This window comes from Castor canadensis, chromosome 14, assembly GCF_047511655.1.
Source record: "Castor canadensis chromosome 14, mCasCan1.hap1v2, whole genome shotgun sequence".
NCBI lineage: Eukaryota > Metazoa > Chordata > Mammalia > Rodentia > Castoridae > Castor > Castor canadensis.
Window position 1 is genome coordinate 76,478,077 of NC_133399.1, and position 14,969 is coordinate 76,493,045.

Sequence of the window (14,969 nt, forward strand, 5' to 3'; positions counted from 1 at the left end):
CTCAACAACTTATCAGACATTACTTTCAATCTATCTTTCTGAACATGCTTTCTGATCTACACCTTCTGGAACTAATACATTCATAATGTTGATATCAATATTTGTATATAGGAGATTTATATATGTATAAAATATAATTTTCTTTTTTCTTTTTTTTATTTTTTTTTCTTTTATTATTCATATGTGCATACAAGGCTTGGGTCATTTCTCCCCCCTGCCCCCACCCCTTCCCTTACCACCCACTCCACCCCCTCCCTCTCCTCCCCCCTCAATACCCAGCAGAAACTATTTTGCCCTTATTTCTAATTTTGTTGTAGAGAGAGTATAAGCAATAATAGGAAGGAACAAGGGTTTTTGCTGGTTGAGATAAGGATAGCTATACAGGGCATTGACTCACATTGATTTCCTGTGCGTGTGTGTTACCTTCTATGTTAATTCTTTTTGATCTAACCTTTTCTCTAGTTCCATTATATTCATAATGTTGATATCAATATTTGTATATAGGAGATTTATATATGTATAAAATATAATTTTCTATTTTCAAATCTACTCAGTAGTATTCTTGAATGGCCAACGTGTGTGTGTGTGTGTGTGTGTGTGTGTGTGTGTGTGTGTTACAGAAAAATCTTAGCATAAGATATGGAAAGGTTTTTTTAAAACATTAACTTGACAACTTGGAAAAATGTCTAAGAGAGAAAATAAAGTTGTATGATGATTTGGAGATGCTTTTCTTTTTGCAGTTTAAACAAAATTCTAGCTAAGATTAACTGAGATCATAATATATAGATAAAGAAAACTGAATTTAGGTAATTGTCTGAGTACCTTATAACACCAACTCATGTCTTAACTATATTCCTATTTACTTGGACAGCTTCCTCAATTATCTAATATATTTTATATTAGCACAGTGTTCCTTATAGAAGTTGTATCCCATATCAAGAAAATATATAAAAATGACTTTCATCTTCCTCCCCTATTTTACCAAAATGATCATTTTGGAAGGGTTATTCCTCATCCAGCAGATTTGTTTTGTACTTGAAAAATATTTTGTTTTTACCAAATCCGAGACATTCACATCTGAACTTTTTGTACTTCAGGTTTAATTGTTAGTCTTTACCAATTTTTTAAATGAAGTCCTAAAGACAATTTCACTGGTGAATGCCATGAAACATTTAAAGAAGGATTAATACCAATCCTCATCAAACTCTCAAAAAATAGAAAAAGAAAGAACACCTTCTCAATCAGTCTATGAGGCCATTAATTAGGCTGACAACAAAGCCAGACAAAGTCATCACAAAAAAATGAAACCTGGAGACAAAGCTCCTTCAAGAATATAGATGCAAGGCTCCACAACAAAATGCTAAACTGAATCCACTAGTATATTGAAAGGATTATGCCCAAGTGGGAATTGTCCCTGGGATGCAAGGGTGGCTCAATATACAAAAGCCAATCAATACAATATATCACAATAATAGAAAAAAGCAGAGTGGGAGGAAAAAATCAGAGTGATACAGAAACAGCATTCCAAAAAAGCTAAATTCTTTTCCTGATTAAATAATAAATTCATGATGAGCTAAGACTCTGAGGGAATTTTCTAACACAATAAAGGGAATTTAGGAAAAGCCCATAATCAACATCACAGCTGATGGTGAAAGACTGAAAGGTTTCCCCCTAGCATGAGTGGCAAGATAAGGACACTGCTGTCACCACTTCTATTCGGAATTATACTAGACGTTCCAGCCAGGGCAATTAAGAAAGAAAAAAAATGTTAAAAGTATCCAAATTGGAAAGGAAGAAGTAAAGCTGTCACTATTCACAGATGATATATGATATAATCTGCTTAGAAAACATTAATGAATCCACAAAAGATCCATTAGAAATACTAATTAGATTTAGTAAAGTTGTGAATACAAGATGAACACAGAGAAATTGGTTGTGTTTCTATAATATAGCAATGAACAATTCAAAAATTAAAATAAGAAAATATTGTAAAAATATTTTTCCCATAGCATTAAAATAATTAGAAAAATTTAACCAAGGAGATACAACACTATACTGAAGGCAGAAAGCATTGCTGAAAGAAATAAAAGGCAGAAATAAATATTCATGGGTTGGGAGACTTAACGTCATTAAGATTGCAATACTTCCAAAGTGATCTTCACATTCAATTCAGCCTCTGTCACAATCTCAAACGTCCTTTTTTTTTGCAGAAATAGAAAAGCCGATCCTAAAATTCTTGGGGAAGTGATCTTAATAACCAAAACAATATTGGAAAGCAGAACAAAGAAGTAGGACTCACACATTTTGATTGTAAAACTTACTGCAAATTTACAGTAAGCAATACAGTGTGGTGCAGGTGTGATGATAGACATACAGACTGAGAGAATAAAATATAGATCACAGAAATAAACTCTTGCATATATAGTCAAGTGATTTTTTTACAAGGACACAGATACTCTTCAATGGAGAATATCATGAAGATATTCTCTTCATGAAGAGTACTGAGACAACAGGATATATGTTTGCAAAACTTAAAGTTGGATCTTATCTCACACCACATATACAAACCAATTCAAAATGGATCAAAGACTTAAGAGCCGAAACTCTAAAACATCTAGAAGAAAATATAGGAGTAAATATGAATGACTTTGTTTTGGCAATAGATTTTTAGGTATGGCACCAAATGTACAAGCAACAAAAAGAAAAAACAAAAACAGTAACAGGCCTGGTTGTACATACCTGTAATGCCATCATTCAGGAGACTGAGGCAGGAGGATTGCAAGTTTGAGGACAGCTACAGAGAAAGTTCAAAGCCAGTTTGGGCTACATAATGAGATCTTGTCTCAAGGAGAAAAAAAAAGGAAATTGCACTTCATCAAAATTAAAACTTTTGTGTGTTAAAACATAGTAACAGGATTGGGGGCATGGCTAAAGTGGCCAAGTGCTTTCCTACCAAGCACAAGGCCCTGAGTTCAATCCCTAATAACATAAAAAAGAAGAAGAAAATGAAAAGACAATGTACAGAATAAGACAAAGTACTTGCAAATCATGTATCTGATAAGGGTTATAATATATATATTATATAACTATGTAAATACATAAAGTTTTAAAATCACAATTCAACAACAGAAAAGCTAAACAATCTAACTTAAAATGGGAAATGATGTAAATGTCTTTTATCCAAAGAAGATACACAAATAATCAATAAGCATAAGATAAGCTATTCAAAATTACTACTCATTAGGGAAATGCCAAAAAAACCACAGAGAGATACTACTTCATACCTTAAAAGATATAGCTACAATAAAAAAAATTTTAAATAACAATGATTTGTGAAGATGTTCGAAACTGGAATCTTTATTTATTGTCCATGTATAAAATGGAAAAAGTCAGCTTTATCCAAATAAACCAAACAGAGAATGATAATACCCAGAAACTTCATTCCTATATTATGCACCAAAAATAATTAGAAACAAGTATTTAAATACTTGCACACAAGTGTTTACAATGGCAATTATTAGCAATAGCCAAAAGGTGGGGAAAATTGATATATTCATGCAATAGACTATTATTCAATTATTAAAAAAAAAAGGAATGAAGTAATACATGCTACAATGTGGATGAACCTTGAAGACATTCTGTTAAGTGAATAATTCCATTTATATGGACTGGATAAGCCCATAGGGTCAGAAAACCATCCATGTCTGTGAGGGAGGTAAAATAGAGAGGGGCTGGCTGCTTAATGGGTATGGGCTGTCTCCACTGGGCTGACGAAAATGCTTAGGAAGCAGACACAAATTATGGTTGCACAACATTTCAAATGTCCTGATTCATTAAAATGGTTAATTTTATGTCAGGTGAATTTCACTTCGTTTTTTAAAAATCTGTCCATTGATATTTTCTTAAAGATCTTTTTTCAATTAAGTGAAACTCAGTTACATATCCACAAACTCTCAATTTAAAAAATATCCCACAATCATTTGTCTGAATAGTTTCTTATTAGAGCTTTAAAGGCATCGGAGGGAAAAAGAGCTTGTCCTTGTTGATTTTGTTATTATTTTCTTAATTGTACTTATTTGCCAAGTCAAGATTCAACAGGTAGTGAAGGGACCAGACCCAAAGGAATCTTCCTAACTTCGTAGAAGACATGTGGCAAAATAAACCATCAATTTGAGATATGCCTCAAAACTCTACCATTTGACTATATATATAGTCACTTAATAGTTTTGTATATTAATCTAATTTTGCCATTTATATCACAAGTTATTTGAGTAAAGGTACCTTTTACTTCTGATGGGTTCTCTTACCTTATGCTAGGACCTACAATAGGTATTTTAATTATCTTTGGTTGATAACCTAACTGTCCTCTAATTTAAAAATAAATTTAATCTGGAGTCTCTTGTATCAACAGACACAGTTCTGAAATACTTTTAAGCTTTTGTTCAGAAAATTTGAAAAAGTAGGAATTGCTCTGTCCTGAATTGCCCGGAATTCTTACTTAGACAATGAAAAGTTTTAAGGTCACTTCTTATACATGATATTACAAAGGAAAGTTATTGACTTAGAAATTTAACCTTTAAAATCACACTCCTTCGGAAGCTCTAAAATCTACTTAAGCAAAACTAGAAACAGCTTTCATGCAATCAGCACATTTATTTACACACCCCCTGTCTTAATTCTTCAACATGTCTTTGAAACACTGAACTTGACAGTTTTTGAAAAGGTGCCTTGTTTCAACATAAAACTATGAGAACACCCATAACGCAACTGTTTCCTTTCAAAAGAGGAATGCAGGGAAATTTTTTTCTGTTTAAACAAATGCTATTGTTTTATTGCCAATTTTTCTTTTAAAAGTACCCATTAATGAATCCAGCAACCTTATTAGGTATTTTAATCAGTTAATAGGGCTGTCAGAACTTGTTACAAATTCTTATGTGTTATATAAAGTTCCTCCATCCCTAGACATTCTTTGAACCTGTAACTACAACATCTGACAACTTAGTTCTAGAACGCTGCTTTTAGGTTGCATATTTTGTTATGTTATGGTGGGATTTCCTAAAAACAAGGGGGAAAGTTTCTCCAGTTTCATTTCAAGAAATTAATGATAAATTCATAGTGTATCATCTCAGTGTTTTCCCAGCTTCTAAGTCTGTCTAAGTCTGCTAAATGGCACATTAAATATTAACTCACTGAGTTGTAACCACTTGGAAATACTTCTGGCCTGAATAGAAAAGAAACTCCTTCCTTCCCAGAAACAAATCATTCTGAAGTTTGCTTAAAAATGAACAGATGATATTCCACTCCTTTATGCCAAGCTTAGGGACACTGTAGTGTGTTTGTACTGTTTTGCTTTCCAAGATTTCAGCTTGATTACTTGAAATTTATTATTCAAAAATGTTTGACCTTTTAATGCTCAACTAATTTGTTATAAGAAAAGTAAAACTAAATTGTGACCTGAAATTCAACTGTAAAGGAATTCAAAATGACAGGCATGCAAATTAGGTCTGAATAGAACTGTTATTCATAAGTATCTCTGCAAAAGTTTTCTATTACTTCAGCCTGTGTGTACATTTTCTGTTTTCCCTCTTTTGATTCACAGTCTTCTATAACCTGTGGTATGATCATTGTGTAAACAAAAATAAATCAGCAACTTACAAAGTTTAATATGAATGTCTAAAATAATATTTTAATGAAATACTTAACACCTTTTCTTTTTTCCTGGAAAAAATTAGAAAACAAGACTGACAAGTTAGAATCTAGGTTATTCATTATCATTCACCTAGTCATAAAATACTTAAATGTTGTGTTCTTACCATGTAATAAATATTATTTTAACTACTCTCGGGAATATAGAAGATATGTTCTCTGTCTTTGCATTATAAGCAATAAGATTATTCCCCCCATATGAACACTGAGTTGATGGTGATGCTAAAGGGGGGAGAGGGTGGAAGAGGGAGGCAGAGAGGAGAAATGACCCAAACAATGTATGTACATGTGAATAAATGAATTATTAAAAAAAAAAAAAAACTACATTGCCAAAACAAGAAAGGAGAAAGAGCAATTCTAGTACCTAAATACAAGTTTTGGTTAGGTATTTTTCAGCAAGTTGACCATACAAGGCCAATCATCCCAAATCCTCTCTCTAAAGGAGTAATTAAAAAGATTAAAATATACTAACTTAATCATCAAAGGATATGAAAATTACCCCACCAGTTGATCTTGGCTCCAGAAGATAGCAACCATTTCTGGCCTATACAGAGCCCTCCTCCTTTTTGGTAGACCATTAACCTTCTGCAGTAAAAGGAAATCTCCACATTGCTTACTGCTTAAAATGCTTTACCTTGAATGGTATAAACCAGCAGTCTGTCAAGGCAAGGTAAGTAACATACCATCAATCAACACTAGCAATGAAAGTCAAGTATGAGAAGGAACTAACACATGCTGCATTTATAAGAAGCTGAGTATCCATCCATCATTTGTCTCTGACAAATGTAGCAACTCCCAGCAGCAACATCAAATTAAGGGGTGGAGGCAGAGGAGAAAAAGAAAGAACCTCAAAATAAGCAATATCAAAACCAACAAGGTGCTGCTGAAAAAGAGAGAGATTTCAAAAAAAAAGCAGGACTGAAATCAATACATTTTTACATAGTAGTTTTTATTTTACTAGAGATTATGAAAAACAGAGTATACAATATGCAAGGTAGAGACTCTGTCTTAACTTTTTTAGCTAATCATAAACAAAATCTTCTTTACTTCTTTTTTCAGTTTTTATTACTATGTATCAATTATACAAATAATGGGTTTTGTTATGACATTTTCATACATCTATACAATGTACTTTGAATGTATTCATCTGCATTACTTTTTTCAATAATTAGCGTAATGACATACTGTTAGAATTGGTATTTTCTAATCTCAGAAACCTCATTCTCACTCTAGCAAACACCTGCAACATATGTTACTACAGAGTTAGAAATGAGGTCATTATAGGTAAACCTTGTATCACCGCTCATATTTTAAATGATAAAGGAAATGTAATTTTATGCCATCCAGTTAATGAACTTTGAATTAGAAAAGAGCAATGAAAATCCATTATATTCAGAGATTAAATGGAGCTGCTGCCTTGGATTGTCAATATTTCAACATGCAAATCCATATTTAAAAAAAAAAAGACATTTCAGAGCAATACAATAGACCATGACTCCATATGTATTTATTATGTCACTTTTCAAAGACACTGAAAGAACATGACTGAGAAATTTCTTATAATTTCTAGAGGACCAAAAAACTGCAACTGCCATTCAATTCTCAGAAAGTATATTTTTCTTCAAAATGTCTGACACATTCATGTTTTATACATTACTTAAACCCTTATAATATGTAGACCACTGTAAACTAGAAAAGTTGAAGATGAGATTCTTTAAGAATATAATCAAAGAAATTTGTGAGCCAATTACTTTTGCTGAGAATATTGGCTTAGGACCAGACACCTAGATCTCCTACCTGCAAAGACAAGACAGACCACAGAAGTGGATGCTAAAGGAGATGCTTGAACTTGGGCCAGGAAAGATAATAGAGCCAACAAACAAAAGACAAGCTCTTGAGCCAAAAGGCCTAGTGCCAATTAATCTTTTGCTGTACAAGTGAGACAGTTCATATAAACACATTCATGAACAAAAGAAGCTGAAAAGAATTTTGCTCCCAAACTTGAGGATAGCATGGAGTAAACACAAAGAATTGAAGGTAATTTATAGAGAAGAAAACAAATCTTTCTTTTCAGAGTCTGAAAAAGCCTAAAATCAACAAGGATAGCATTCCATGGACATATTCCTGTTACAAGAATGAGTTAAGAGACAAAATATAACATCTAAATCAATAGAAGCACACTAACACTAAGATGAGATGAAAAGTCCATGATTTAGGTGATGAGTCCACATACTCAGGAATAAACCACTCAAGGGCAAAGTCAAAGGCTAATTAATTGATTTGCTTTAGCACTTTATTCTTTGATGATTAAGTGCATCGTGACATTTCTAAGTATTAATTTTTACTTAAATCAGAACAAAAGAGTCTTTATTGCATTTATTTCACAAACTACTCATGAGCATAATAGTTCTCATGCTAAAAGATGCAAATACACCAAATGTGGAGAATTGTCCCCATAAACATTCTGGGGACACAAGCTGTTGCTCTGTCTTCTCAGCATTTCTTTAATGCGCTGTCTTAAATGAAAACATGAAGTGAAGGTATGGAGGAGTGGTTATTTGATGTTTTTACACTAGCAGTTTTCTTCGGATTCATTTGACATAAGCCAGAACGCTGAAACTAAAACAAGCAGAAGTTCTGCTTTCATTACTCGTGCCAAATTCTGAGGGAAATCAATGAAATTGATTATTTTTTACCATGCTTATTTTTTCTCTATGAAATGCGCCAAGAAGAAGAACTCACAATGGCCATGTGTTCTAAGGAGGACAAACATTGTAAGTCTTCATTTCTGTTACTTGGGTTGCATACATAATTTTTGTGTAAAAGCTACACTCTATTAATGAGTTTATATCGGAAAATGTTTTACCATTAATAAGATTTCCCAGGCTTAGCACGGTTGACATTATGGGCTAGATAATTCTTTGTGGATGAGGCCATTCTGTGAATTGTAGGATATTTAGCAACATCTCCAGCCTCTACCTACAATAGTCAATAACATCCGTGCCACATTTGTAGCAATCAAAATTGTCAAATGTCTTAAGGCACAAGCATTTTCTTAAAATTTTGTCAACACTTAATGTTTTAAACTATTAACACGTGTTAATTGTACAAATTATCACTATTTCACTGTGAGGATTCCATAGTCATATATGATGCTTTGATCTTATTTTCCTCCCTTCTATCCCCTCTCCTTCACCCCTTTCCACTCCACTTCCCTACTAATCCCTCTCCTACTTTCAAATAGTCATTTTTCTTTTATCATTATTTTTAGTGTCCACATATGAAAGAAAGCATGCAATATTTGTCTTTCTGTGTCTGGCTTATTTCACTTATCATGCTGTTCTAGTTCTGTGCATTTTCCAGCAAATGACAAAAGTTCATTCTTCTTTATGGCTGAATAAGACTCCATCGTGTGTGGGGGTCTGTGTACATACATACATATTTTCTTCAGGCTGGTTCCATATTTTAACCATTACTAATAGTAAGTACCATGATAAACGTGGGGTGCAGGTATCTCTATTATATGCTGACTTTGATTTCTTTGGGTATAAACCCAGGAGTGGGTATAATAGAATCATATGGTAGTCTTATTTTTAGTTTTTTGAGGAACTTCCATAGTCTTTTCTACAGAAAGGTTTTACTTTTAGTTATCACTTCAGTGATTACAGAAATTCATGTTTTAATTATAGTTAAGGAGATAAAATGAAAGAATCATGTAATAGACATATCTTCAGTGTACTGGTTAAAAAATCAGATACCTCAAATAGCCCATCTGATCCCCTACTCCCTCATCCCCCAGAACAAATGCAATTATGACTAAGGTGGAATATCTAAGACAAAAGTTCCTGTCCTGGGCCCCAAAGGATTATTATTGAGGGAATGTACTGGAGAAACCTGAAAGAAAGTGAAGAAACAGATTGTGGAAAGGGAGCCATACAGGATATGATCTTAGATGTGACCTAGCTTTAGCCTGCCACTAGGTTAACATAAAAATTACCACATAGATTAGAGTAAGCCCCACCTGGAGAGAAGGGAGTGGTCTTTTATGACCACATTAGTCAGTCACTGGCTATAGTCCCTAGAAATGGCACACTTCTCTCGTGGGCAAGGCAGCCCCCATTGCCAAGGATGACTTTTCAAAGGCTGCTGCTGCAGGTCTGTACTAGTCAACTAGCAGTGGAGAAACAGAAGCTCAGTGCAGACAGGGTCTGGCACACCAATAGCATCCACTACAGGTGACTTTCAGCAACAGAAAAAGACCATAAAACTAACTCCACCTGCAGGCTAGTTCGGTAGGCTTCCCTTTGGCAGAGAGGGAAATCCTGCGGCACATGGTTTACTCCTGAGCATCCCCTTGGAATTACAAGACCCAGCCTGGAATGCAAGGTATTATGCTCTAATAAAGCATGCATCTATACAAGAAAAATGGCAGACACAAAAATCGGTGAAAAAAGTTGAGTAAAAACAATTTGAGGAGCCCATTGATTATAATAACTTCTCACTACAATTTACATAATTATACATTTCTCTACCTCTATTGTAATTATAGGAATCCTTTGGAACTAAACAAGAAAGTGTAGATCTGCATATTATGTCAAATAACTTTATAAAACTTTATTTATGAAAATACTAGAAAATAATTTTTGCTGTTATATTAGATTTAATAACATTGTTGAAAATCAAATTGAAAGGCTTGTTTTGTTAACTTGCTGTGTAGTTTGTTCCAGAAGCCTTTGGAGAAAGCAGTAGATCTTAAAATGTTTATCTGAGAACTTTCCCTTTACAGGGTAGGAAGAATTATGAAAAAAAAGAATCGAAGATTTAAAAAGCTTTTTTGTTAGTGTGGGTTTATATCTAACATTATTTACTGGGTTAGAGATTAATATTGAAAAATTTTTTAATATTCATTGTTAGTTACTTAAGCAGTAGTGACCCATGGCATACTGACATATATAATGTGTTTTCAAGTAAAATGGTCATATTTTCAGAAGATCAGTGAGGAGAATGGCACATTTTTACATTTTTGCAAATCTCTTTATTGTCTGGAGAAGAGCTGAAAATTTGTAAGGAAAGGGGAATATTTAATTGCTTTTTCAGATAATTGTCGATGCTTTTCTTTACTACTCACCCAAACTTGACAATTTGTTTTTAAAGGATAGTTGCAATGTGGAATCTGAAACCACATCAATAAATTCTTGGAGCTCTGTTACATTAAAATCCAGTGCTCTATCTTACAACTTACATGGGTCTTTTTTACTCAGGAATGATTTTGTAGTAATACACTTTGCCATGTGAAAAATTTTGGTTTATTGAGATATATAGATCTTCCAAATATTGACACCATTAAGCAATAATCAGTACCAAAACATCACATGTTTTCATATCACCACTTGTTTAAAAAATATGCTCAAGAAAAAACTCACAGAGGTAGAAAGTTTTCTTAATTTTTGCTGGCAACAAACAATATTAGTGATTTTTCTTATGGAGACAAGCTCACTTCATTTTCAAGAAAATGTCTACCAATATGCAAGCACAAATAGCCAATTTATCAAAATACTACAGTTTGTCCTCAAAAAATTGTCTAAGGACTTTTCCTTGCACATGTGTTGTATTTGGTAGACAAAGTGCTTTATTTGCATTTCCCATAAAAGTATTAAAACAATGTCTAATGAAGGACATTAGCAAAATTAATAATTCTTACTGCTAATCAAGGATATCATTAAGTGAAACTAGGAGCTTGGGATTTTTTTGTTTGTTTTTGCCTTGTTTTAATACACATAGATAGCAAAGAAAAACACAGTAATTACCACTGTGGCTTGGTGCTACCACCTTGATCCATGCTAAGGTACTAACAGTTTTATCCATCATTGCTTTGGCACCACCAGAACAAAATAATAGTGAAAGGGCAAATATGTACTAATGTTATCATAAAAGTAATTTGACTCAGAGCCTGTGAAATCCACACAGAAACCTTCAAAGAAGCATATAACATACTTTCAGAATCTCTGTGATAGAAAAACCTACAGGATATTCTCTCACAACTCACTGTGCCCTGATATACTGGCTCTCTGTAAAGGACAACCCCAGCCAGGCACTGGACAATAGAACTGAGGCAATTCTATTCAAAAATTCAAGTTTACAGCAGTTCTATCTCCATCAAGCGATCAAGACTACAATCTAAAGGAAGTGCTGCTTCCAGCCTTTCCTTAAATCTCAGATGTGCTTATGGAGAACTGATTTCAAATGGTGCAAATCCAGGGAGGAGGTGGGAAAGGAAAAGATGAGAAACAGAGTATTTGAGGGGGAAGAATATGCAGGAGAGATGGAGCTGTTGAAACTAGGAGTTATTGTGCAAGTCTTTTTATTTAATATCTCAAATACTTAACCAAGTAAAACATTTGTGGTCACATTCCATTCTACTATTCTCTGAGTAAATGGAGTGGAACATTTATTGTAGTGTGGTTAATATGCAATCACCTTTATAGTTGAAAGGATTCATTACTGGCAAAATTTTAGTAGTGTCTAAAAAACAGTTGAATATGGAAAAGTCATTTTTCATCCTTGCAGTTAAGCCTAGGACATAGTACAGCTATCTTTAGAAGACAGCAGGAGCTCTAAGGAAATTTCTTCATATCACAGTTAGGAACAATTAATCCCCAAAAGACTATTTGATACTCCATGCATTGCCAATACAGTCTTTCCAGAGATTTTCATTAAAACTTTACTATATATGGAGGGGAAAAAACTATCTTGTGTGAAATGTATCTTTACTCTGCTGAAATACTCTAAGTTCCTATTCATCCCAGTCTGAAGCTTTGGTATAACCCAGTAGACCTTTAATTTGAGTCCCATCCCAAATCCACCCACAATGCAGTATTTCAGCTATTGTTGCTTCATTGCACACTGGGAAAATGTGATCAGAATCTTAGGTGAACAACTGTAACAGGATTTGCAGCATATATGATGTGGATTACATTTTAAAGTGGTTACACAGACTGTGTTGGGAAATTATTGTGAAGCCAAATAATAAGATATATCAATCTATAGTCAATGAATTCTTCATCAAGTTAAATTGAAGAATGAAAATTATAAGAATAGCATGTTAAATTGCTTCCTAATTGTATGTAGAAAAGACTATAATCATTGAAGGAAAGAATTTCGTATGCTCAAAAATAAGCTGAAGTTTCAAAATGTAGGAGTTTCTGATATTGAATAAACTCTTGTCATCTATCAGCAACTTATTAAAGAACAGAGAAAATTTTCCTTAATAAATGATATTAAATAACACTCAACTTTTTATCCTCAGAATTTCTTTATCTGATGTCAAGATCCAGAGAAATCTGATCCTACTTTAAGAATTTTTTTTTGATCATCTGACTTCTCTACCTATTTTAGGAAAAGTAGGGAAAAGGTATTTATTTTCAATCAATTCAAGTAACAGTTACATTTTTTTAAGTAGTTACCATTTCAGAAAAAAAAAGAAACTTAGAATTATTCCTTTTCTTATTTCTTTATTTCTATTTGCAAATGCAAATAAAGTCTAGATTTCTTGCTTCTACCTTACAATATAACTTGAGAATGAAACTACTTATAGAACTTCATGTTTTAAGAATATATTAAATAGTAAATATATTAGTTATACATTTAACATATATTAAGCAAAATTTTACTTTTTATTTATACTTGAAATTATTATTCTAAAAGTTAGGTGCACATGGCCTAATTTGAATCTTTTGATATTGTGGACCTTGGTGATCTCCCAGTGGAAATAATCTTTATCCTATCAGAACATTTCTTCAACTGTCCCCTGAGGGTCAGACATAAAAATTGATTCAACAAAGACTATCACAAGTCTGTAAATGGTAGATGATAACAATCTCTAGAATATTCTTCAAAAGAAGACCTACATGCATGGAATTATCACAATGAAATCTCTTCCTGTTATTAGTTTTAATTAAAAATTAAAATAAAAAAAATTTTAAAGACACAAATCAACCACTAAGATATTTGATTTAAGAACCAAGGGGAAAAAAGGTCTATACATAGTTACTGAAAGCCCCTTATTTTCCCAAGAAAGTGAAATCTACCTTGTTGTGAATATAATTTAAAGAAAAGACCTACTGAGTTAACCATGACATTACTAAAATAACTGAGTCAGCAGTTAAAGAAATTTAAATCCCCTCTGTAGGGATATTAATGATTTTTATTATACTTCTTGACTCTGTATAGCTTGGTTATGTTGATAAAATAGTATTTCTTCTGGTAGATCAATATTTCCATGGTTGAATCTTGTCACAAGAAGGAAATACAGAAGAATATGATTACCCGTTTGCATTCCTTTTATTATCAAAATCTAATAAATGAAAATATTTCAACAATTACCAAACCATAGGACATCCAAGTACTCAATTGGTTTTGATCCACCAAGCCAGCAATTTCAACTTAATAATCTCAAAATAAAATGTGGCTGAATCTCAATAAATTTCTGCTTTATTGAGATCAGTCTCACCAATATATGATCCAAAGGACTTCTTTTAAAGACAGAGGATTAAAGGTGAATTATTCTCAGAATGAGATGCTCCAAGCACAAAACCATTCACTGCCATTTCAAATCTGAGAGTATTCATTCAAGGACATTAAGTGAAATTATAGAGTTATCATATGATAATATTCTGGACATCATCAGAACACCTAACTCAACCCTAATTATACACCATAATTAAGGTAGAATACCATTCAATAAATCAAAATTAAAACATTAAAATTAAAAGAGAAGGAAAGAAGAACGTCATAGCAAAGGATCAGTGAACAATGAGTATGTTACAAAGGACACATCTTCATCTTAAAAAATCAAAAGAGGAGTCTTCCACCTAACGCTATCAGAGCCACATGAAAAATCACATCACTAAAATTTATCTGTTAAAAAAATCTAGAAAAGTAAAAATCAATTTGTTTGGTTAATTTCATGGTATTCCTATGATTTTCAAAAATGATTATGTGATTTAAACTAACAAGATCTGTCCCAGTACTCTTGATTATTTGGCCATTCATTGACTTTTCCTAGACTAGGTCATTCATGCCCACACATATTTCAATTTACTCATTATTAATTAGAAAATATATCAGAAGAAAAAAAACTATTTTACAAAAGCAACACCAAACAGAAAATGAAAAATAATCCTAATGAGGAAAGTAGAAGTTCTATACAGAAAGGGGTATATAACTTTTTTTTAATATATCTAAAGAGAAGGGAAAAATAGAAA